General features: G+C 43.9%; 1 protein-coding gene across 2 annotated transcripts in view; it reads left to right on the forward strand.

Moving 5' to 3' along the window:
- CHDH (choline dehydrogenase) overlaps positions 1 to 23,221 on the forward strand; it is a 92,179-nt gene that overhangs the window by 43,654 nt on the left and 25,304 nt on the right. The window contains exon 3 of one of the 2 annotated variants that reach the window (XM_059879501.1): positions 1,626 to 1,813. The exons of the other annotated variant lie outside the window; for it this stretch is intronic. The gene's annotated coding sequence lies outside the window, so the exon portion shown is untranslated. The remainder of the gene's footprint in view (positions 1 to 1,625; positions 1,814 to 23,221) is intronic. 2 annotated transcript variants of the gene reach the window in all.

Raw genomic sequence — 23,221 nt, forward strand, 5'->3', positions numbered from 1 at the left:
ACCATTTTTCCTCGGGGTTTTCTATGGTCTGGTCTGTTAGATCAGGCCTACAGGCATAAACCTGGTTAAATGCATCAAGGCAGGAAGGTGTTAGTCTTGGCCCTCATGGGGCATTAGTGTAGCCAGGCTAAGAGTAGGGCAGGTTTTGAGGGTTAGCTCTGGGGAGTCACAGATTAAAGCCTTGTATTAACCGTAAGGCAGCCCCCAGTGGTGGCCAGCATCTCTTGGCCTTGATGAGGGGTTTGAACCCTAGTGGCTGTGCAAAGGTAAGCTTGTTAGTTTCTTGCACTAATAAAGCAGTGGCAGCTACCACCCAGAGGCAACCGGGCCAAGCTTGAGCCCCCAGATCTAGTTGTTTGGAAAAATAGCCTGTAGGCTGAGGAATTTCTCCTAGCTTTGTTAACAGCCCCCAGAGCTGTCCCCTATGTACAAGATAAATGTTTTTTTTCAATGAGGAGTTCCAGCACAGGAGCTCTGGCGAGGACCTCTTTGATACTATTAAAACTCCTTTCTTGTTCCTCAGTCCAACGTAATGACTCTGTATCTCAGCCTTTAGTGGTTTGGCCATTAGTGTGAATCCTGGAATCCAGATTCTGTCAAGCTTTACCATGCCTAAGGAAGGATGAAGATTTTTTTTGTCTTTGGGGCACTTAAGTGTAATATAGCTTGTTATCTATCTGCAGATAACTGTCTGCTTCCAGGATTTATAGTATTGGGTTGATGTAAATGTAATTATGGTTTCAGACCGTGATTTTTACATTACATTCAGCTCAAACACATCTTTATTAATCAAAATAGGAATCATTACAATCAACACATTTTTGCCAACAAGATATAAGTTTGCTTATACCTGTAGCATAAAAATAAATGCTTTAAGATTTGGCAAACTCTTGGAATGCATTTTCTGAATCCTGCTGGTTGTGGAAGCATTTTCCCTGCAGAAAGTTGTCGAGATGCATGAAGAACTGGTAGCCAGTTGGCAAGAGGTCAGTTGAATATGGTGGATGAGGCAAAACTTCATAGCCAATTTGTTCAACTTTAAAAAAAAAAAACATTTATTTATTTATTTGGCTGCCATGGGTCTTAGTTGCGGCACACAAAATCTTTAGTTGTGGCATGTGGGATCTAGTTCCCTGACCCTGGATCGAACCCAGGCCACCTGCATTGGGAGTTTGGAATCTTAACCCCTGGAGCACCAGGGAAGCCCTCTTCAATTTTTGAAGCATTGACTGTGCAGTGTCTGGTCTGGCACTGTCATGGAGAACTGGACCCTTTCTGCTGACCAATGCCAGCTTCAGGCATGGCAGTTGTTGGTACATCTCATCAGTCTATTGAGCATACTTCTCAGATGTAGTGATTTCAGTGGGATTCAGAAAGCTATAGTGGATTAGACCAGCAGCAGACCACCAAACAGCAACCATGACCTTTTTTTGGTGCACATTTGGCTTTGAGAAGTGCTTTGTAGCTTCTTCTTGATCTAACCACCGAGCTGGTCATCACTGGTTGTCATATACAATCCACTTTTTCATTGTAGTCACAACTCGGTTGAGAAATGGTTCATTTTTGTTGTGTAGATGATTATTTTTTTGGCAGCTCACGAGGCACCCACTTATTCACCTTTACAGTTTGCTTCAAACGCTGAACGACCGTGGAATGGTTGCTGTTGAGTTCTTTGGCAGCTTCTCGTGTAGTTGTAAGAGGATCAGCTTTGATGATGCTTCTCCGTTGTTGTCAGCTTCCAATGGCCAGCCGCTGTGCTTCTCATCTTCAGCGCTGTCCTCTCCTTTGCAAAACTACTTGAACCCACTGCACGGTATGTTTATTAGCAGTTCCTGGGTCAGACGCATTGTTAATGTTGTGAGTTGTCTCTGCTGCTTTACAACCCATTTTGAACTCAAATAAAAAAATTGCTCGAAATTGCCTTCTGTCTAATATCATTTCCATAGTCTAAAATAAATATAAAATAAACAGCAAGTAGTAAGTCATTAGCAAAAAACCATAAAGTGAGAAATGCACATTAAAATGATTGTTTGGTCTTTGTATCTTTTTTGCCCCAATTTGCCCCAATCGCCTATGCACACAATTATCTTTAGTTCTATATAGTTTTATTTTTTTGTATTCTGTAGCCTGAGGATAGTCAGCCCCATATTTTATAGGGGAATTTTTTGCATTCAAAAGTCCTCTTTCTTTCCCGATAGCTGCATGGGCATGTATATAAAACAAGGAAAGCACATTTTGAGTTTGTATGTATATGTTTATAATTTTTCTTCCCCCCAAGTTTAAGGTTCAAGTTAGGGCTATTAGCTCAGCCTTCTGGACTCAAGTGTTAGGTGGCAAAGGTTTTGCTTCTGTCTTCTGTAACACTGTAAGTGTTCACAACAGCATACGCCTGCCCTCCTGTCTCCATCTTTAAGGGAACTGCTGACGTCAGTAAACATTCTTCCTCAGGCTTTGCTATGGCCTAGTCTGTTAGAGCAGGCCTACAGGCTTCCCTGCTGGCTCAGAAAGTAGAGAGTCCACCTGCAGCACAGGAGATCTGGGTTCGATCCCTGGGTTGGGAAGATCCCTTGGAGAAGGGAACAGCTACCCATGCTAGTATTCTGGCCTGGAGAATTCCATGGACTGTATAGTCCAGGGGGTCTCAAAGGGTTGGACACGACTAAGCACCTTTCACTTTCATGGGCATAAACTGGTAAAGGGCATCAAGGCAGGAAGGTGTTAGACTGGGCCCTCAGCGGGTGTTAGTGTGGCTGAGTTGAGAACTATGGCAGGTTTTGAGGTTTAGCTCCGAGGAGTCACAGAGTAAAGCCTGATATTAACACTAAGGCAGCTCCCAGTTAGCCAGTGGTTGCCAGAATCCCTTATCCTTGATGAGGGGTTTGAACCCCCAGTGGCTGTGCAAAGGTAAGCTTGTTAGCTTCTTCCACTAATAAAGCAGTGGCAGGTACCACCCAGAGGCAGCCAGGCCAGCCTTGAGCCCCCAGATCTAGTTGTTTTTAAAAGTAGGAATTTTAGGAAAAAGTAGGAATTTCTCCTAGCTTTTGAATAAGTGCCCCCAGAGCTGTCCCCTATATGCAAGATACATGTTTTTTGAAAATTAGAAGTCCCAGAGCAGGAGCTCTGGTGAGGTCCTCCTTGATATTATTAAAATCTCTTTCTCGTCCCTCAGTCCAAAGTAATGGCTCTATATCTTGACCTTTAGTGGCTTCACATAGAGGCTTGGCCATAGTCTGAATCCTAGAATCCAGATTCTGCCAAACTTTACATGCCTAAGAAAGTATGAAGATTTTTTTTTTTTTTTGTCTTTGGGGGCACGTGGGCCTAATGTAGCTTGGTGTCTATCTGGAAATAACTGCTTCCAGGATTTAAAGTATTAAGTTGGCGCAGACATAATTACGGTTTTGGACTGTGAATTTTAAATTATAACTTGGCTCAGACACATCTTTATAAATCAAAATAGGAATCATTACAATCAACACATTTTTGCCAATGAGAAATAGGTTGCTTATTCCTGAAGCATAAAAATTGGTGTTTCACAATTCCATAAGCTCTTGGAATGTATTTTCTGCATCCTGCTGGTTGTGAAATGTAAAAGCATTTTCCCCACAAAAAGTTGTTGAAATGCATGAAGAAGTGGTAGTCAGTTGCCGAGAGGTCAGGTGAATATGGTGGATAAGGCAAGACATTGTAGCCCAGTTTGTTCAGCTGTTTTTAAAAACATAATACTGACTAATATATTTGGATGCTGTGGGTCTTAGTTGGTGGCATACGAGATCTTTAGTTGTGGCATGTGGGATCTAATCCCCTGACCAGAGATGGAACCCAGGCCGCCTGTGTTGGAAGCTCGGAATCTTAACCTCTGGAGCACCAGGGAAGCCCTCTTCAGCTTTTGAATCCTTGATTGTGCCACCTGTGGTCTGGCATTGTCATGGGGAATTGGACCCTTTCTCTTGACCAAAGCTGGCTGCATGCATGGCAGTTTTTGGTACATCCCATCGATTTGTTGAGCATACTTCTCAGATGTAATGATTTCTCTGGAATTCAGAAAGCTGTAGTGGATTAGACCAGCAACAAACAGCAAAGATGAAGAAGGCAATGGCACCCCACTCCAGTACTCTTGCCTGGAAAATCCCATGGATGGAGGACCCTGGTAGGCTGCAGTCCATGGGGTCGCTAAGTGTCGGACACGACTGAACGACTTCACTTTCACTTTCACTCTCATGCATTGGAGAAGGAAATGGCAACCCACTCCAGTGTTCTTGCCTGGAGAATCCCAGGGACAGGGGAGCCTGGTGGGCTGCCGTCTGTGGGGTCACACAGAGTCGGACACGACTGAAGTGACTTAGCAGCAGTAACAGCAGACAGCAAAGAGTTACCCTGCCCTTTTTTGGATGCGAATTTTGATTTGGGAAGTGCTTTGTACTTACTGCTTGGTCCAACCACTGAGATGGTTGTCATTGGTTGTCATATACATTTCACTTTTCATCACATGTCACAACCTGGTCCAGAGATGGTTCATTGTTGTTGCGTAGGATAAGAGAAGACGACACCTCAAAACGACATTTCTTTTTTTTTTTTTGGGTGAGCTCATGAGGCGCCCACTTACTGATCTTTTTCACCTTTACGATTTGCTTCAAATGCTGAACGACTGTAGAATGGTTGCTTGAGTTCTTCAGCAGCTCCTCGTGTAGTTGTAAGAGGATCAGCTTCGATGAGGCTTCTCCATTGTTGTTGTCAACTTCCAGTGGCCAGCCACTGTGCTCTTCATCTTCAACGCTGTCTTCTCCTTTGCAAAACTTCCTGAACCACTACTGCACTGTATGTTCGTTAGCAGTTCCTGGGTCAGATGGCATTGTTGATGCTGCGAGTTCTCTCTGCTGTTTTATGACCCATTGTGAGCTCAAATAAGAAAATCTCTCAAAATTGCCTTCTGTTTAATATCATTTCCATAGTCTAAAATAAATATAAAATAAACAGCAAATAATAACTCATTAGCAAAAAACACAAAGTAAGAATTGTGCATTAAAGTGATGTATAACATAACCACATTTATTTAGAATGTATTCCAGTATCAAATGGCAAATTTCAACAATGCAAAAACCACAATTACTTTTGAACCAGCCTCATATATTCCAAATATTTAACTTGTTGCTTTGAGATTTGTTTTTTTCTCGAAGATCCTTTCGTTTGGGGCCAGAAGGAATTAAGGACTTCTAAGATCAGTTGTATTCTGATCTCAGGACTCCATAGTGGGACCCCATATTACTTTGTCATCTACATACTGTAGAATGGCCCCTTGTTTTAGCTGTAGTTCCCTTAGTCCCTAGGCTAAGGTGAACAAGTGTGGCGTCTCCCCAAACCCCTGACAGTCTTGTCCACATATATTGTTTTTGGCAAGTCCAGGGTTAGTCCACGTGAAGGCAAAGAGATACTGAGATGGGAGGTGAACTGGGCTGCAGAAGAAGCCATCCTTTAAATCAAGCACTGTATACGTTTGGCATCCTGTTATAAGGGTTGGTCACAAGGAGATGCATAGGGACCACTGCATCATCTGCTCTAAGGTCTTGTCCCATTCAGCATTCCCCATTTGGCTTAACAACGGACAGAATAGGGTATTGCATGGAGACTGACACACTTCCCAAGGAACTCACTGATAAAGAATCCACCTAACAGTGCAGGAGACATGGGTTGGATCTGTGAGTCAGGAAGATCCCCAGAGAACGAAATGGCAACCCACTCCAATATTTTTGCCTGGGAAATCCCAAAGACAGAGGAACCTGGTGGGCTACAGTCCTAGGGTTGCAAAGCAGTTGCATACGACTTAGGAACTAAACAACAATGATGGAAGCACCAAGAGGCCATGTTTTACGAATTAAAACATGAGAGGTTGCAAACCTTTTTTTTTTTTTTTTGCTTCCAACTTTATGGGGTACCGTCTCTTGTTATGATAAGCAACTTCTGGCTTAAGGCTAAATTTTACAGGTTGGGCATTTCTAATAGCATTCCCAGGATTTCCTGTGTCCCAAACTGCAGGGTTTACTACATGTAGATTATGGCTGGGAATCAGCATTGTCCTGTCAGCTGATTTGTCTTAGGGTCAAGAAAAGGGGCTGCTTGGGGCCTCCTAACTGTAATATTGCTCCAAGGAATCCCATAAGACCTCTCCCTGGAAGTGAGGTAGGACACACAGGCACAACTAAAAAAGTATGTGAAACCGAACACTGCCCCAGTGGACAAGTGAGAGGCCCAGTGAAAAAATGAGTGTGAGGCTTTCTGTGAACACCAGTCACAGCACAGCTTGGTGGAGGAAAGAAGCCCAGCCTGAGAAATCAGAGCACAGTAAGTGGCTCCCTTATCAGTTAAAAACTTGATTTTCTTACCTGCCATGTCAAGGGCCACCCGCAGCTCCTCGATAGAGATAAACATCTTATTGTAGGGAGCCCCCCAAATCCCCAGGCTGCCTCAGGTACTAGTGTGGCCATCTGGGGAGCAAGAGCCCCCACTTATGCTTCGGGCTGGGAAGAGTCCCACTTCCAGTGACCTATTCGTTTGCAGACTCTGCATGGACAGGGTTGTTCATTTTGGTATTTTTGGCCTCAGGGGCCAGCTGATTGATATTTGAAGCATCCCCGTTGCTGGTTTTACCTCCAGGTGAATGCTTAAACTTCTTGGGCCCCCTTCCGTGATCTTGTGGTTGCAAGGCATGGCTGACAGCTGTGACCATCGGTCTAGCTTGAGTCTTGGCTGACTGTTTTCATGTCAGGTTCTCTGGTCCTCAGCTTGATCTCAATTCTAAAATGCCCAAAGGCCACCTCTCCGAGTTGGGGCATCAGGGTTTGTGGGCTGAGTTGTAACTTTTTTGGAGTTTCTGCCTAATATCGGGGTGGCCTGGCTGATAAAATGTTCTCCCAGCAGGGTGTGACCCTTGGGAGTGGATGGATCAATGTTAGTAAATTTTCTGGAAAACCTCCACAAGCTATACCTGGGGCTTCCCAGGTAGCACTAGTGATAAAGAATCCATCTTCCAATGAAGGAGCCATAAGAGACACAGGTTCGATCCCTGGGTCAGGAAGATCCCCTGGAGGAGGGCATGGCAACCCACTCCAGTATTCTTGCCTGGGGAATCTCATTGACAGAGGAGCCTGGCGGGCTCTGGTCCATTGGGTTGCAAAGAGTTGGTCATGACTGAAGCAACTTAGCTATTCATGAGAGGACTGGGTTTTCTTTTGCCTTAAGTCACTCCTTAAACCTTTTCCTAGTTAACTGGCTTTTTCATACACTTTCTCATCCCTTCTAATACTCATTGGATCAGATGCTTCCTGGCTTCTATTTCCTCCCCAAAATTGGAAAGAAAAACTTCAACTGGGCTTCTGATTTGGAATTGCATCTCCACCCATAGCAAAATGTTCAGGTTGGACCCTGGCAAGCTGGTCACCATGTCCCTGGGCTGTTGCCCAAATTCTGTTTTTCCTCAGGGTTACAGCAAGTAGAAGGACTATCTGGGCATTCTCTATAAAGTTTTGTTTGTTTAGTTTTGCCTGTGCGTAGTCTCCGTTGCTGCGCTGGCATGTCTCTAGCTGTCACGAGAGGGGCATCTTTCTAGTGTGCACGGGCTCTTCATGGCATGGCTTTTGCTGCGGAGCATAGGCTCTAAGGTGCCCGCTTCAGTAGTTACGGCTCCTTGGTGCTACCGCAAGATATTTGGACATCTTTCCAAGGTAAACCCAAGGCCAGAGCTAGGGCTTAAAACCCTTCAACAAACTTACTGGGATCTTCACACCCTGACCTCCTGTCTGTTGGCCTTGTACTGAGTCCTGTAAAGAGAAGAGCACATACTCTGATTGTCTCATTACTGTTTGCCACTGAGTCTCAACTTCCTATCACCCGGATCCGGAAAAGTGTGTCGTCTGGACCCACTTTTCTGGATCTTGGGTGATAGGAAGTTCCACTGCAAGTTGTCCCTCCCTCCTGAGGTAACGGAGGGTATAAAGGAACATTGGGAGGCAGAGTGTGGGATTGGTCAGAGGAAGAAGTAGGTGAAGAAGTGGGTGCCTTTGGAGAAGTATGTGGCTGTGGAGAAGCACGGGAAAATTGGTTTCCCCCCTGAGAATTGGGGAATATTCAAAGGGGATCATCTAATTAAAAAATAAATAAAGTGGCCAAAATGTCAGGAGTGTTTCTTATTCCCCTGGCTTCTGATGAAGGGAGCCGTTTACCAAGGTTTTGGTAAAGGACCATGAAGACCTGGACATATGGAATCTCAGTGCATTTTCTGATATTGTAACAGTGAAGACCCAGTTGCAAAACAGTATGGTAATATATTCATTTAATTTATTTATTTTTAACTGGGTGATAATTGCTTTCCCATGTTATGTTGGTTTCTGCCATACAACAGTGTGAATCGGTCATAAATATACATATCTCTACTCCGTCTTGAGCCTCTCCCTTACTCCAGCCGTCCCACATCCTCATTCTTCTAGGTCTTCATAGACAACCAGGCTGAGCTCCCTGTGTTATACAGCAGCCTTCCATGAGCTATCTCTTTTACACATGGTAGTGTATATGTTAATGCTACTCTCTCAATTCCTCCCACCCTCTCCTTCACCCACTGTGTCCACCCTCTCCTTCACCCACTGTGTCCACAAGTCTGTTCTGTATGTCTGTGTCTCTATTCCTGCTCTGCAAATAGGTGCTTTAGTACTATTTTTCTAGATTCTGTATACATGCGTTAATATACAGTATTTCTTTTTCTCTGACTTACTTTACCCAGTGTGACAAGCTGTAGGTTCATCCACCTCAGTTCAACTGCTTCAAAAATCGTTCTTTTTTATGGCTGAGTAATATTCCATTGTGCATATGCACCACAGCTTCTTTGCACATTCATCTGTCAGTGGGCAACTAGGTTGCTTCCCTGTCGTGACTGTTGTACATAGTCCTGCAGTGCACACTGGGGTATAGGTGTCTTTTTGAATTATGGTTTTCTTGAAGTGTATGCCAAGTAGTGGGGTTGCTGGGTCATAGGGTAGTTTTACTCCTGGTTTTTAAGGAATCTCCGTGTGGATCTCCACAGTGGCTGTATCAATTTATATTGCCACTAGTGGGCTTCCCTGGTAGCTCAGTTAGTAAAGAATCCGCCTGCCATGCAGGAGACCCTGGTTCAATTCCTGGGTCGGGAAGATCCACTGGAGGAGGGATAGGCTACCCACTCTATATTCTGGTCTAGAGCATTGCGTGGACTGTATAGTCCATGGGGTCACAAAGAGTCAGACATGACTGAGCAACTTTCACTTTCACAACAGTGCAAGAGCATTCCCTTTTCTCCACATCCTCTCCAGAATTCATTGTTTATAGATTTTTTTGATGATGGCCATTCTCATCAGTATGAAGGGATACCTCATTGTAGTTTTGATTTGCACTTCTCTAATAATGAGTGATATTGAGCATCTTTTCATGTGTTTGTTGGCCATCTCTATGTCTTCTTTGGAGAAATGTCTGTTTAAATCTTCTGCCCATTTTCTGATTGGGTTGTATTTCTGATATTGAAATGCATGAGCTCTTTAGTATATTTTGGAGATTAAGCCTTTGCCAGTTACTATTGTTTCAATTATTTTCTCCCATTCTGAGGGTTGTTTTTTCATTTCTTTATATTTTCCTTTACTGTGCAAAAGCTTTTAAGTTTAATTAAGTCCCATTTGTTTAGTTTTGTTTTTATATCCATTGTTCTAGAAGGTGGGTCATAAAGGATCTCACTGCAGTTTCTGGTCCATGGGTGTTCTGGCAGTGTTTTCTTCTAAGAGTTTTAGAGTTTCTGGCCTTGCATGTAGGTCTTTACTCCGTTTCGAGTTAATTTTTGTATATGGTTTAGGAAGTGTTCTAATCTTCTTCTCTCATACATAGTGGCCCAGTTTTCCTAGCACCACTGAATTTTTACTCCAGCACCACTTAATGAAGTGGCCGGGTTTTGGTTTTTTTTTTGTATATTCTTTCCCCCTCTGTCAAAATATAAGGTGCCCGTAGTTGCATAGGTTTCTCTTGGGGCTTTCTGTTTTGTTTCATGATCTACATGTCTGTTTCTGTGCCAGAACTATACTATCTTGATTACCATGGCTTTGTAGTATAGTCTCAAGTCAGGGAGCTTGGTTCCTCCAACTCAGTTTTTCTTTCTCAAAATGTCTTTGGCTGCTCAGGGTCTTTGCGTTTCCATTACTGTTGTTGTTTGTGCTGTGCTGTGCTGTGCTTTGTCTCTCAGTCATGTCTGGCTCTCTGTGGCCCCATGGACTGTAGCCTGCCAGGCTTCTCTGTCCATGAGGAGTCTCTAGGCAAGAATGCTGGAGTGGGGTGCCATTGCCTTCTCCGGCTGTTGTTTAGTTGCTATAAATTGTAAAATTGTATGTTCTAGTTCTGTGAAAAATGCCATTGGTAATTTGATATGGATTGACTGAATCTGTAGATTGCTTTGGGTAGTATAGTCATTTTCACAGTATTGATTCTTCCAATCCAAGAACACAGTGTATCTCTCCATCTGTTTGTGTCTTATTTGATTTCTTTTGTCAGTGTCGTTTAGTTTTCTGCATACAGGTATTTTGTCTCCTCTGGTAGCTTTATTCCTGGATACTTTATTCTTTTTGTTGCATTGTTGTATGGGATTGTTTCCTTACCTCAACATAATAAAGGCCATATACAACAGTCCCACAGCAAACATTATTCTCAATAGTAAATAACTGAAAGCATTTCCTCTAAAATCAGGAACAAGACAAGGATGCCCACTGTCATCAGTATTAATATCATTTTGGAAGTCTTAGCCACAGCAATCAGAAAAAAAAAAAATAAAAGGAATCCAGATTGGAAAAGAAGTAGAAGTCATTGTGTGCAGACTACCTCATACTATGCATAGAAAACACTAAAGATACTATGAGAAAATCAATGAAATATGTAAAGTCACAGGGTACAAAATCAATACACAGAAGTTCCTCGCATTCTTATTCACTAACAATAAAAGGTCAGAAAGAGAAATTCAGGTGTTATAATGTAGAGACCCATTTTCAGACCATTTTTATTTATTCCCCCACCTGTATAAACCACAACACCAAGTAGTGTCACAGTAAAGTCTAAGTTTTTCCCTTTACAACACATTTATTTTTTCCAAATTTCCAATTTTTAAGGATCCATTCCAGAGATTTCTATTTGGGGAGGGGGCAGAGCTTAGTAGAGGACCCTCCCATGTTGAGTAACTTGCAACTGAGAGCCCTCCTCAAAGTGAATTCCAGCATCCCAGGAAAATATACTAGGGGGATTTTGTCAGAAGAAATCAGAGTATTCCTGAATTCCTTTCTCACCTAACAGGATTCTGAGCATCCTCGACTCTCCCATGAATTAACCAGATGTCTCTGGTCACCCCATCCCTTGCAGGAGGGGTCCCCAATAGGGGCCATTTGAACCCGTGCATTGCCAGGACTCTCCCTGAGAGGGGTCAGTTGTCCATAATGCTTTTGTCCTACAACAGGTTTCCTGATGTTGAGTTGGATTCCTCGAAACTGAGCATCTATAAAGCCGAAGATGTGGGCTGCTTGGAAGTGGCCAGCCCGAAAGGTGGTCCGTCACTGTATAAGGGCTGCCAAGGCCTGCTGTGAAGGGTCTCCTAGAGGAGCGAAAAGGATCTTCTGGAGGAAGAGAGTTGGCACAATGGAAAATGCCCCAGGGGTCAGGATCTGAGGGCCCAGAGGTGGGAGTCTGCCCACAGGGGTATCTTGGACACAGAGTAATGTGACAGTAGACAGCGCAAGGACCCAAACCCTTCCCCTGTATGTTTGGCAGTTATGATCCAATTGGGGAAAGCCTGATGATTCCATCTGACACATCAGCACAAGTTTGGACAGCGTTTCCCATGTAATTTAAGACACCAACCCAGTTAGTTTAGGATCTCTCTTTGGGATGCTCCAGGGGCTCTTTGAAGTTCCCATAGTTATTTAGCTGGAGATCAAAAGAACTTTAATTAGAATTTGATATTTGGAAAATCTGTCAAAAATTTCAAAATGTTTTTTTAAACACCCTGTCAGATAAAATAATAGATCACTGTGAAAAAATTATTCCTTGAGCTAAGGTGAAAAAAATGTTTTCAAAAGTAAATATAGCTCACTTAAAAGGCACAGAAACTCACACAATCTGATATCAAAAGCAGCATTCCAGGAAAAGTTTCTTCTCTTAACAAGAGTGAGACCAAATCCTGTCCTGATTCAGCCTATCTTAATAAAAGCCATTTGCCTAATTAAGTTTAATCCTACCTTAGAAAATCCTGACCACGTACAAAATTCTTTACTCGGTGTTCCACTTCTGCCACTTTTTGTAGCCATTCTTTGTCCCTTACTCTTTCCATTTAGAAATAATCAGCTTTAGGACAAAGTCACGCTTTTTCTGTTAAAAAATATATTTCCATTCCTTGTACCTTCTTTCCTAAAATACACATGCTACTTTCCTTAAACAGCCGTGAACTCTTTTGTATCAGTGTTTTATAGGTTGGTAGAGACCATCTCATTGAGGCACCAAACAACTTTTGTTCCTCTCTCACAAAAGACAAATTAGGTAAATTTGACTTGTTCAGCAATTAATGTTTCCAATATTTTATCTTATTTGAAATCAACTGGATAGTCAATGAGCTCCTATCATTTATCTTAGTTTATTTTTAAAATTCTTATCCCAGTTACATTTACTTAAAAATATAACCATATCAGATGACTTTCCCTGATGACAAATTTCATAACAAAAATAATATGCACTTACTACCTTTCAGTAACCCTAGGTACAATGAAAACATTATACTTAATGTTGAATCTAAAGATGCTCGTGCTCGGTCACTGAGTTGCATTTGACTCTTTGTGACCCCATGGACTGTAGCCCACCAGGCTCCTCTGTCCATTGAGTTTCCCTGGCAAGAATACTGGAGTGGGTTGCCATTTCCTTCGCCAGGGGATCTTCCTGACCCAAGGAGCGAACCCACATCTCCTGCACTGGTGGGCAGATTCTTTATCACTGAGCCACCTGGGCAGCCCCTGAATCTAAAGATAGATCTCTATTCATTAAATCTGCAATCTTTAGCCAGACAAGACAATTTTTATAGAACAAGAGATCTCATAATTTTCCTCCTTATATTAAAATGACCCTTTTTATTCGTCTGGGGAACTCTGATGAATCAGGCAGTTCCTAAGAACACAGGCAGAATAGTTACATATTAAAGGCAGAGGAGGGAAAAATGCAAGCTCCTTTCTAAAGTCCCTCCAAGTACCCCATGGCTGGAGCAGGCAATGTGGGCTGTGGTTGTATTTCAAGATTTAAATGCTTCACTGTGCCCACGATTTTGGCAGAGACTTGCAAGAGCAATTGGACAGACAAAAGTACATAAAATAAAGGCACCAATGACAAAAACTTAAATACGCAAAGGAGTTTTCAGGATAAAGGGGATGGAATGCAGCTACATGTATCAAGGGAGAGGTACAGGGAGGAAGAGCAGGGAAGACTGAAAAAGAGAAAGACCTAACAGGAAAGTAAAGCTGAGAGTGCTGGACCAAAGGGCTTCCAGCCACTGCACTCAGTTCAGTTCAGTCACTCAGTCGTGTTTGACCCCATGAATCGCAGCACGCCAGGCCTCCCTGTCCATCACCAACTCCCGGAGTTCACTCAGACTCACGTCCATCGAGTCAGTGATGCCATCCAGCCATCTCATTCTCTGTCGTCCCCTTCTCCTCCTGCCCCCAATCCCTCCCAGCATCAGGGTCTTCTCCAATGAGTCAACTCTTCGCATGAGGTGGCCAAAGTATTGGAGTTTCAGCTTCAGCATCAGTCCTTCCAAAGAAATCCCAGGACTGATCTCCTTCAGAATGGACTGGTTGGATCCCCTTGCAGTCCAAGGGACTCTCAAGAGTCTTCTCCAACACCACAGTTCAAAAGCATCAATTCTTCAGCGCTCAGCTTTCTTCACAGTCCAACTCTCACATCCATACATGACCACTGGAAAAACCATAGCCTTGACTAGACGGACCTTTGTTGGCAAAGTAATGTGCACCATACGAGGCTTAAACCTGTGTCAGCCTCATAAATCTCCCTTCAGGGGAGCCTGCTGCACCAGTGTCTGCAGGGCGTGAGGCGAGCCTCTCCCACCCCTGCTTGTCTGGTGTCGAGGTGAGCTGTTGGCAGCCAGAGGGAGCAGGTCGCAGGAGCTGAGAGCAGGGAGGCTGTAGCTGCCCAACACTCACTGTCTGGGAAGGAGAGAGGAGAGGACAGAGAGAGGAGCAGCAGAGAGATTTCAGGAGAGGGAGAAGGACAAGGGGGAGGGGAAAGCATTCCTTGAATGAGGTCCTGAGACCTCCAGGGGCCAGGAAGGCTGCCTTCTTGACACTGAAACAAGAGGGTCATATGTCCACTTGTCACCCACAACAAAGCTGCATTCAGTGGTCCTGGAGGTGCCTCTCCCCAGAAGGGAACTGCCCATCTTGGGCAGTCAGGGTTCTTGGCCTTCCCAAATAGAAATTGACTAGAGGTCAGACTGTAAACTCCCACAAGGCTTTATTGGGGCTCCCGTGCAGGCTGCAGGAGTGAGTAGGGGCAAGCTCGTTTCTTATACAGGGTGAGAGTAGGGATGTGTCCAGAGGTTCGAGCTGGAGGGGTGGCTTAGGTGGTTTTCCCCGCCTGCAATGCAGGAGACCTGGGTTTGATCCATGGGTTGCGAAGATCCTCTGGAGAAGGGAATGACTACCTACTCTGGTATTCTTGCCTGGAGAATCCCATGGACTGAGGAGCCTGGCGGGCTACATGCAGTCCATAGGGTCGCACAGAGTTGGACAGGACTGAAGCGACTTAGCGCTGGTGGTGATGAGCGCAGGCAGCATGCTCAGGACCCTGCTTTTGCTCCCAAGGCCCTTTCATGTTTTGGCTCCTGGCTCTTCAGGAATGGCAGGTGGATGTGGGTGTGGTTGGGTGTGTATCTTTTGGTCCAGAATTCTCCCCAGCTGTGCATGCATGCCATTATTTTTAGTCCCACATAGTGTCTTTGTGTTTTGTAGCTTGAGGAGAGGTGTGTCCAGGTACACGCTTTGCAGCATTGCAGCAAAGGGTCCGAGGTCCCATGCCTGTCTCATAATGTCCTGAAAGCATCAGTTGAGTCCAGCTGCTCTATCATTAATAGAATCTGTTGCCTGATTGATTTTTGTGTTTAAAAGATCTGTCCATTGATGACAGTGGGGTGTTAAAGTCTCCTACTATTATTCTGTTCCATCGATTTCTCCCTTTGTATCTGCTGGTATTTGTTTTATGTATTTGGTGCTCCTGTGTTAGGTGCATATACGTTGAGGAGTGTGAAATCCTCTTTTTTTTTAATTTATTTATTTTAAATTGAAGGATAATTGCTTTACAATATTCTGTTGGTTTCTGCCACACATCAGCATGAATCAGCCATAAGTATATATATGTCCCCTCTGTCTTGAACCTCCCACCCCATCCAACCCCTCTAGGTTGTCACAGAGCCCCTGTTTGAGCTCTCTGAGTCACAGAGCAAATTCCCACCGCTATCTGTTTCACATGCAGTAACGTATATGTTTCCATGCTAGTCTTTCCGTCCGTCCTACCCTCTCCCTCCCACCCGCCCCGTCTCCCTGTCCACAAGCCTGTTCTGTGTCTGCATCTCCATTTGTTGGTGGTGTTCAGTCGCTCAGTTGTGTCTGACTCTTTGCGACCCCATGGACTGCAGCACACCAGGCTTCCCTGTCCTTCACCATCCCCTGGAGCTTGCTCAAACTCCCGTCCATTGAGTCAATGAGGCCATCCAACCATCTCATCCTCGGTCGTCCCCTTCTCCTCTTGCCCTCAGTCTTTCCCAGCATCAGGGTCTTGTCCAGTGAGTCAGCTCTTCAAATCAGGTGGCCAAATTATTGGAGCTTCATATCAGTCCTTCCAATGAATATTCAGGGTTGATTTCTTTTAGGATTAACTGGTTTGATCTCCTTGCTGTTCGAGGGACTCTCAGGAGTCTTCTCTAGCACCATAGTCCAAAAGCATCAATTCTTCCATGCTCAGCCTTCTTTATGGCCCAAACTCTCACATCCATACATGACTACTGGAAAAACCATAGCTTTGACTATAGAGAACTTCATTGACAAAGTGATGTCTCTGTTTTTTAATACACTCTTTAGGTCTGTCATAGCTTTTCTTCCAAGCAGCCAGGGTCTTTTATTTTGTGACTCCAGTCACCATCTGCAGTGATTTGGAGCCCAAGAAAGTAAAATCTGTCACTCTTTCCACTTTTTCCCCATCTATTTGCCGTGAAGTGATGGGACCAGATGCCATGATCTCCATATTCTGAATGTTGAGTTTTAAGCCAGTTTTTTCATCAAGAGGCTCTTTAGTTTCTCTTTCCTTTCTGCCTTTAGGGTGGTATCATCTGCATGTCTGAGGTTATTGATATTTCTCCTGGCAATCTTGATGCCAGCTTGATTCATCTAGCCCTGCATTTTGCATGATGTACTCTGCATGTAAGTTAAATAAGGAGGGTGACAATATACAGCCTTGACTTACTCTTTTCCTAATTTTGAACCAGTCTGTTTTTCCATGTTCAGTTCTGACAATTGCTTCTTGACCTGCAAACAGATTTCTCAGAAGGCAGGTAAGGTATTTGGTATTCCCATCTCTTTAAAAATGTTCAGCAGTTTGTTGTGATCCACACAGTGCGAGGCTTTGGCATTCTCGGAGAAGCAGAAGTCGATGTTTTTTCTGGAATTCTCTTGCTTTTTCTATGATCCAATAGATGTTGGAATTTGATCTCTGGTTCCTCTATCTTTTCTAAATCCAGCTTGTACGACTGAAAGTTCTCAGTTCTCACTTACTGTTGAGACCTAGTTTGAAGGATTTTGAACATTACCTTGCTAGCATGTGAAATGAGCACAATTATACAGTAGTTTGAACATTCTCTGGTATTGGAATGAAAACTGACTGTTTCCATTTCTGTGGCCACTGCTGAGTTTTCCAAATTTGCTGGCATATTGAGTGCAGCACTTTAACAGCAGCATCTTTTAGGATTGGAAACAGCTCAGCTGGAATTCCAGTACTTTCACTAGCTTTGTTTGTAGTAATGCTTCCTAAGTCCATTTGACTTCACGCTCCCTGGATATCTGGCTCTAGGTGAGTGACCACACCACCTATGAAAGACCTACTATGTAGTGTCCTTTTTTATCTTTCTTTATGGCCTTTGTTTTAAAGTTTATTTTGTCTGATATGAGTTTTGCAACTCCTGCTTTCTAATCATTTCCATTTGCATGAAATATCTTTTTCTATCCCCTCATTTTCAATCTGTGTGCCATCTGCCCTATGGTGGGTCTCTACAGGTAGCATATTGTAGGCTCTTTTTTTTTAATCCAGTCTGCCACTCTGTCTTTTTGAATGGAGCATTCAGTCTGTTGACAGTTAAGGTAATTATTGATATATATGTCTAGTCAAGGCTATGGTTTTTCCTGTGGTCATGTATGGATGTGAGAGTTGCACTGTGAAGAAGGTTGAGTGCCGAAGAATTGATGCTTTTGAACTGTGGTGTTGGAGAAGACTCTTGAGAGTCCCTTGGACTGCAGGGTGATCCAACCAGTCCATTCTGAAGGAGATCAGCCCTGGGATTTCTTTGGAAGGAATGATGCTAAAGCTGAAACTCCAGTACTGTGGCCACCTCATGCGAAGAGTTGACTCATTGGAAAAGACTCTGATGCTGGGAGGGATTGGGGGCAGGAGGAGAAGGGGACGACAGAGGATGAGATGGCTGGATGGCATCACTGACTCGATGGACGTGAGTCTCAGTGATCTCCGGGAGTTGGTGATGGACAGGGAGGCCTGGTGTGCTGCGATTCATGGGGTCGCAAAGAGTCGGACACGACTGAGCGACTGATCTGATCTGGTCTGATGTGTTTATTGCTATTTTAAGCTTTGTTTTCCAGTTGATTCTATGTTTCTTTTTTGTTCATTTTTCTTTTTGTGGTTTGATGATTTCCTTTTATTTTATGCTTATGTTCTCTTCTTTTTGGTTTTTGTGACTCTATTGTATGTTTTGATTTGTGATTACCGTTTTACAAGTATATTAGACTTTTCCTATATCTGCTTACTGTAGACTGATAGTCATAAAAGCTCAGACACATTCTTTAAAAAAGAAAGAATCTGCATTTTCTTACTCTCCTCCTCCACATTTTTTGATTTTGATGTCTTTTTTTACATCTTCATGTTTATCCTTTTGCTGTTCTTTTATCATCACTTTCACAGTTTTCTTTTTTTTTTTTTATCTGTATACTGACTGATTTACTTTCCAATTGTGATTTCCAGTTTCTTCCTGCTTTTTTTCTATTCAGAGAAGACCTTTCAGTATTTCTTTTCAGATAGGTTTAGGATTACTGTATTCTTTTACTTTTTGCTTGTCTGAGAAATTATTTCTCCTCGTATTCTAAATGATCATCTTTCTTGGTGGAGTATTCTAGGTTGCGGATGTTTTCCTTTCAAGACTTTGAATATATTTTGCCGCTCCCTTCTGGCCTGCAGTGTTTCTGTAGAGAAATCAGCTGATAACCTTATAGGGATCGCCTTGTAATTAACTCTTTGTTTTCCTGTTGCTGCCCTAATAGAATCCTCTCTTTATCTTTGTGTGTGTGCACTCGGTCGCTCCTTTGTGTCCAGCTCTCTGGATCCCATGGACTGTTTAGTCCATCAGGCTCCTCTCTCCATGGCATTTTCCAGGCAGGAATACTGGAGTGGGTTGCCATTTCCTGCTGCAGGGATCTCCCCCGCCCATGGACTGAGTCCGCATCTCTCGAGTCTTCTGCAGTGCACGTGGGCTCTTTGCCTTTTTGTTACCACGTGTCTTGGCGTAGGTCTGATTGGGCTCATCTTGTTTGAGACACTTTGTGCTTCCTGTGTCTGAATATCTGTATCCTTCTTTAGGTTTGGGAAATTTTCAGCCGTAATTTATTCACATACATTTTCAATCCCCCTTTCTCCTCCTTCTGGAATCCCTATTATGTGTAGATGGGCACACTTTATGTTATCACACATTGCTTTCTTTTCTTGTTCACTTGATTTTCATTTTGTTTTTTTTTTTTCTTCTGATTGGATAATTTCCATTATTCTACCTAACAGGTCACTATTCTTTCTTCTGCATTATTCATTCTGCTGTTCGTTGCCTTTAGCTCAGCTTTCCTCTCAGCAAATGAATTTTCTCATTTTTCTTGGCTCCTCCTTACAGTTTCTAGTTCTTTTTTACAGTCATCTGCACTTCTTTCGATAACTTTCCTTAATTCCTTCAGCATTTTCATTATCTCCTTTTTGAACTCAGTGTTTGTCAGCGAAGAGGTCTGTTTCCTTGTTTATTCCTTCAGGGGGATTCTCTTGGCCCTTTAATGGGAGTGGTTCCTCTGTTTCTTCATTTTGCTTGTATTTCTCTTACTCAGTAAGTCTGGGAGAGACAATCGTCTGCTGCAGTCTTGGACGGCCTTTTATATGCAGGAGAGCCCCTGCATAGCTTGTGTGCATTTATATTTTTTGGCACGAGGATTGTTTTTGCTTTGGACGCTTGCTGTCTCTTTCCTCGGTATGTGCTGACCATTAGCCCCAACAAGGGATGTGCAGCCGCGTCACCCGTGCGCACTCCCAGAGAGGCAGGGGCATCCAGTTGTATGGCCCTCGGTGGCAGCAGTTCATGCCCACCCCTGGAGTCCGAGATGGCAGCGGTGGCCTGTCCCCACTCCTGGAGCTTCTGAAAGCGGCGCCCTGCTCCCTGACAGTGGGGACGTGGAGAAAGAGACTCTTTGGCAGTCCCGGCCCTCTCCTCGTGCTGTTGCTGTTCAGTCGCTCAGTTGTGTCCAACTCTTTGTGACCCCATGGACTGCAGCACCCCAGGTTTCCCTGTCCTTCACCACCCCCCGGAGCTTGTTCGAACTCTTGTCCATCGTGTCTATGATGCCATCCGATCATCTCATCCTCTGTTCTCGCCTTTCCCTCGTGCCTTCAATCTTTCCCAGCATCAGCGTCTTTTCTAATGAAAAGACCACCTTCGCATCAGGTGGCCAGAGTGTTGGAGCTTCAGCATCAGTCCTTCCAATGAATGTTCAGGATTGATTTCCATTAGGATTGATTGGTTTAATCTCTTTGCAGTCCAAGGGACTCTTAAGAATCTTCTCCAATACCACAATTCAAAAGCATTAATTCTTTGGTGTTCAGCCTTCTTTATGGTCCAACTCTCACATCCACCTGTGACTACTGGAAAAACCATAGCTTTGACTAGATGGACCTGTGTCGGTAAAGTAATGCCTCTGCTTTTTAATATGCTGTATAGATTTGTCATTGCTTTTCTTCCAAGGGGCAAGTGTCTTTTAATTTCATGCCTGCAGTCACCGTACACAATGATTTTGGAGCCCAAGAATATAAAGTCTGTCACTGTTTCCATTGATTCCCTATATATTTGCCATGAAGTGATGGGACCAGATGCCATGACCTTTGTATTTTGAATGTTGAGTTTTAAGCCAGCTTTTTCAAACTCCTCTTTAACCTTCATCAAGAGGCTCTTTAGTTCTTTGCTCTCTGCCATAAGGGTACATATCTGAGGCTATTGATATTCCTCCTGGCAATCTTGATTCCACCTTGAGCTTTATCCAGGTCAGCATTTCTCATGATGTACTCTGCATATAAGTTAAATAAGCAGGGTGACAATATACAGCCTCAGTGTACTCCTTTCCCATTTTTGAACCAGTCCCACTGTTCCATGTCCAGTTCTTTTGCTTCTTGACCTGCATACAAGTTTCTCAGGAGGCAGGTCAGGTGGTCTGGTATTCCCATCTCTTTAAGAATTTTTCACAGTTTGCTGTGATCCACACAGTATAAGGCTTTGGCATAGTCAGTGAAGCAGAGTAGATGTTTTTCTGAAATTCTCTTGCTTTATCTATGATCAAATGGCTGTTGGCAATTTGATCTCTAGTTCCTCTGCCTTTTCTAAATCCAGCTTGTACATCTGGAAGTTCTCAGTTCACGTAGCTTGAAGGATTTTGAGCATTACCTTGCTGGCATGTGAAATGAGTGCAGTTGTGTGGTACCATGTATGCCCCCCAGCAATGGTCCCTTGACTCTGGCACGTCGAGGCTTCTTCCCTACCCCCTCAGACTGTCGCCACACAGGCAACCCCAGTCCTTGCTCCAGGTCTGGTCTCTGAAGCCAGAGCCACAGCACCCAGCCCCCACCCACGTCAGAGGACGAATGTCTCAGGCTGGGTAGTGCTGGGTGGTCTCTGCACCGTCTCTGCAGGTCTTTCTCTGCTCTGTCCCGCGCAAGCTGGTTACCACACTCTCCTCTGAGGCCCCGAGGCTCCCTGTCTGTCTAGGCAGATCACTCCACTAGTGAGGCAGAAACGTCGTGTTTCACAGCTCCCTACTGGGGGCCCAGGTTTTGTCCCGATTCCTTTCTTTTCCTGTTTTTCTCTGTTGATCCTACTCAGTTACATGATTTTCTTGCTTTCCCCCCTCCATCTTTATCTGATCCTGGATTGTATGTTTATTATTATTTTTTTAATGCTATGACACTCATGTATTTAATTCAGTGATTTTCAACAGGGTGGTATAAAACATCCAAAAGATCGTATCTGAGTTTCATTCTTTTTTTTAACTTTTATCTGGTATTGGGGTATAGCTGATTAATGATGTTGTGATAGTTTCAGGTGAGCAGTGAAGGGACTCAGCCTTACATATACACGCATCCATTCTCCCCCAGACTCCCCTCCCACTGGGTTGTATGTGTTCTGATAAGAAGTTGCAGGCACTCTTAAATTTATTCCTCTGTACATGTTTTTGCAGGGGGCTAGCTCCTTTGATGATCTTCTGGGATTTCAGCAGTTTGACTGTGATATACCTTAGGTGTGTTTCTCATTATATTAATCTTGCTTGGGATGGTCTAAGCGTCTTGAATCTGTGATATTTTTGTCGGGTATTAATCTGGGGGCAGTCTGAGCAGTTATCTCTTCAGATATCTTTTCTCCGCTATGCGCCCTCTGTCCTCCTGCCTGCCCGCCTCTCGCCTTCTGCCTCTGCTGCTCCGCCTCTCCATCCCTCTTCTTTTTCCCTTTACCCTCTCCTCCTCCTCCTCAGACTCCAGTCGTGTATACTTCAGATAGTTTGGTCTCATCCTGTAGCTCTCAGCTGTTCTGTTCTCTCTTTCACTCTTTCTTCTGTTTGTATTTCCACTGGATGAGTTTTACTAACCTGATGTTCAGTTTCACTTGTTTCTCTGCCATTTCCAGTCAAATTGTTTATCTCTGGTAATTTTTTTTATTATTTGTAGCAGTTGTGCCTTTTTTTATTGTCAACTTTTTGCTGAAATTGCCCATCTGTTCAACATGTCCACCTTTTCAACGAAATCTTTCAAAACTTTAAACTTTGTTACTTTGAAGTCTTTGATAGTTCTAACATCTGGATGGGTTACCCCCTGGATCTGGTTCTGTTCACTACTTTTCTGTTTATAATGAGTATACATGACCTTTCTTATACATGCATGACCTTGGGTGTAACAGGATAAGAGGGACTGGAGGGTGAACAGTGTCTGTACCTAGGCAAGGGCATGCCTTTTACTCTGTCAGGTCCTGAGTGTGGAGTGTTGAAGTCAGCCCAGTTGGGAGCTGAGCAGTGGCCGCTTCTGCCTTGTGCTAGCATGAGGCCTGGAACGCTGGAAGGATCTCAGAATTCCTGCTTCAGATTTAGTTTTTAGGCGGCCTGCTGGTCTCTCTCCTATGCTTGCAGGAATGGAGTTAGGGGTAGGGGATTTGGAATCTTTCCACTCTCTTCTTAGCCTGTTTCCTGCAATAGGCTGCCGGCGACTTGGTGCAGGATTGTAGAAGAGGTGGGGGGAATCTATCAGGGTTTTCTTGAGGTTTTTCGGTTCTCTGATTGCAGCCTCAGTCTTGGGCAGGCCTTGTGTGCCTGAGCTTCATGGCAGTCATGCCTGAGCTTCTCAGAGATCCTGTGTCAGCGCAGGTCCTGATGGATATCGTGGCTCTTCTCCCCGTGTGCATTGAGCATGCTGGAATGGATGTGAACACTGTTGGGAAAGGACCCTCCAGAAATTACTGACGTTTGTTAAAACTCTGGCACTGGACAGAGTGATCTTTGAAGATTGTGGCTCTGACCCCATCCCCTGCTGCAAACCCTTCTGCACTCTGGTGCCCTCAGGT

The sequence above is a fragment of the Bos taurus genome, chromosome 22 (genome assembly GCF_002263795.3).
Source record: "Bos taurus isolate L1 Dominette 01449 registration number 42190680 breed Hereford chromosome 22, ARS-UCD2.0, whole genome shotgun sequence".
Taxonomy (NCBI): domain Eukaryota; kingdom Metazoa; phylum Chordata; class Mammalia; order Artiodactyla; family Bovidae; genus Bos; species Bos taurus.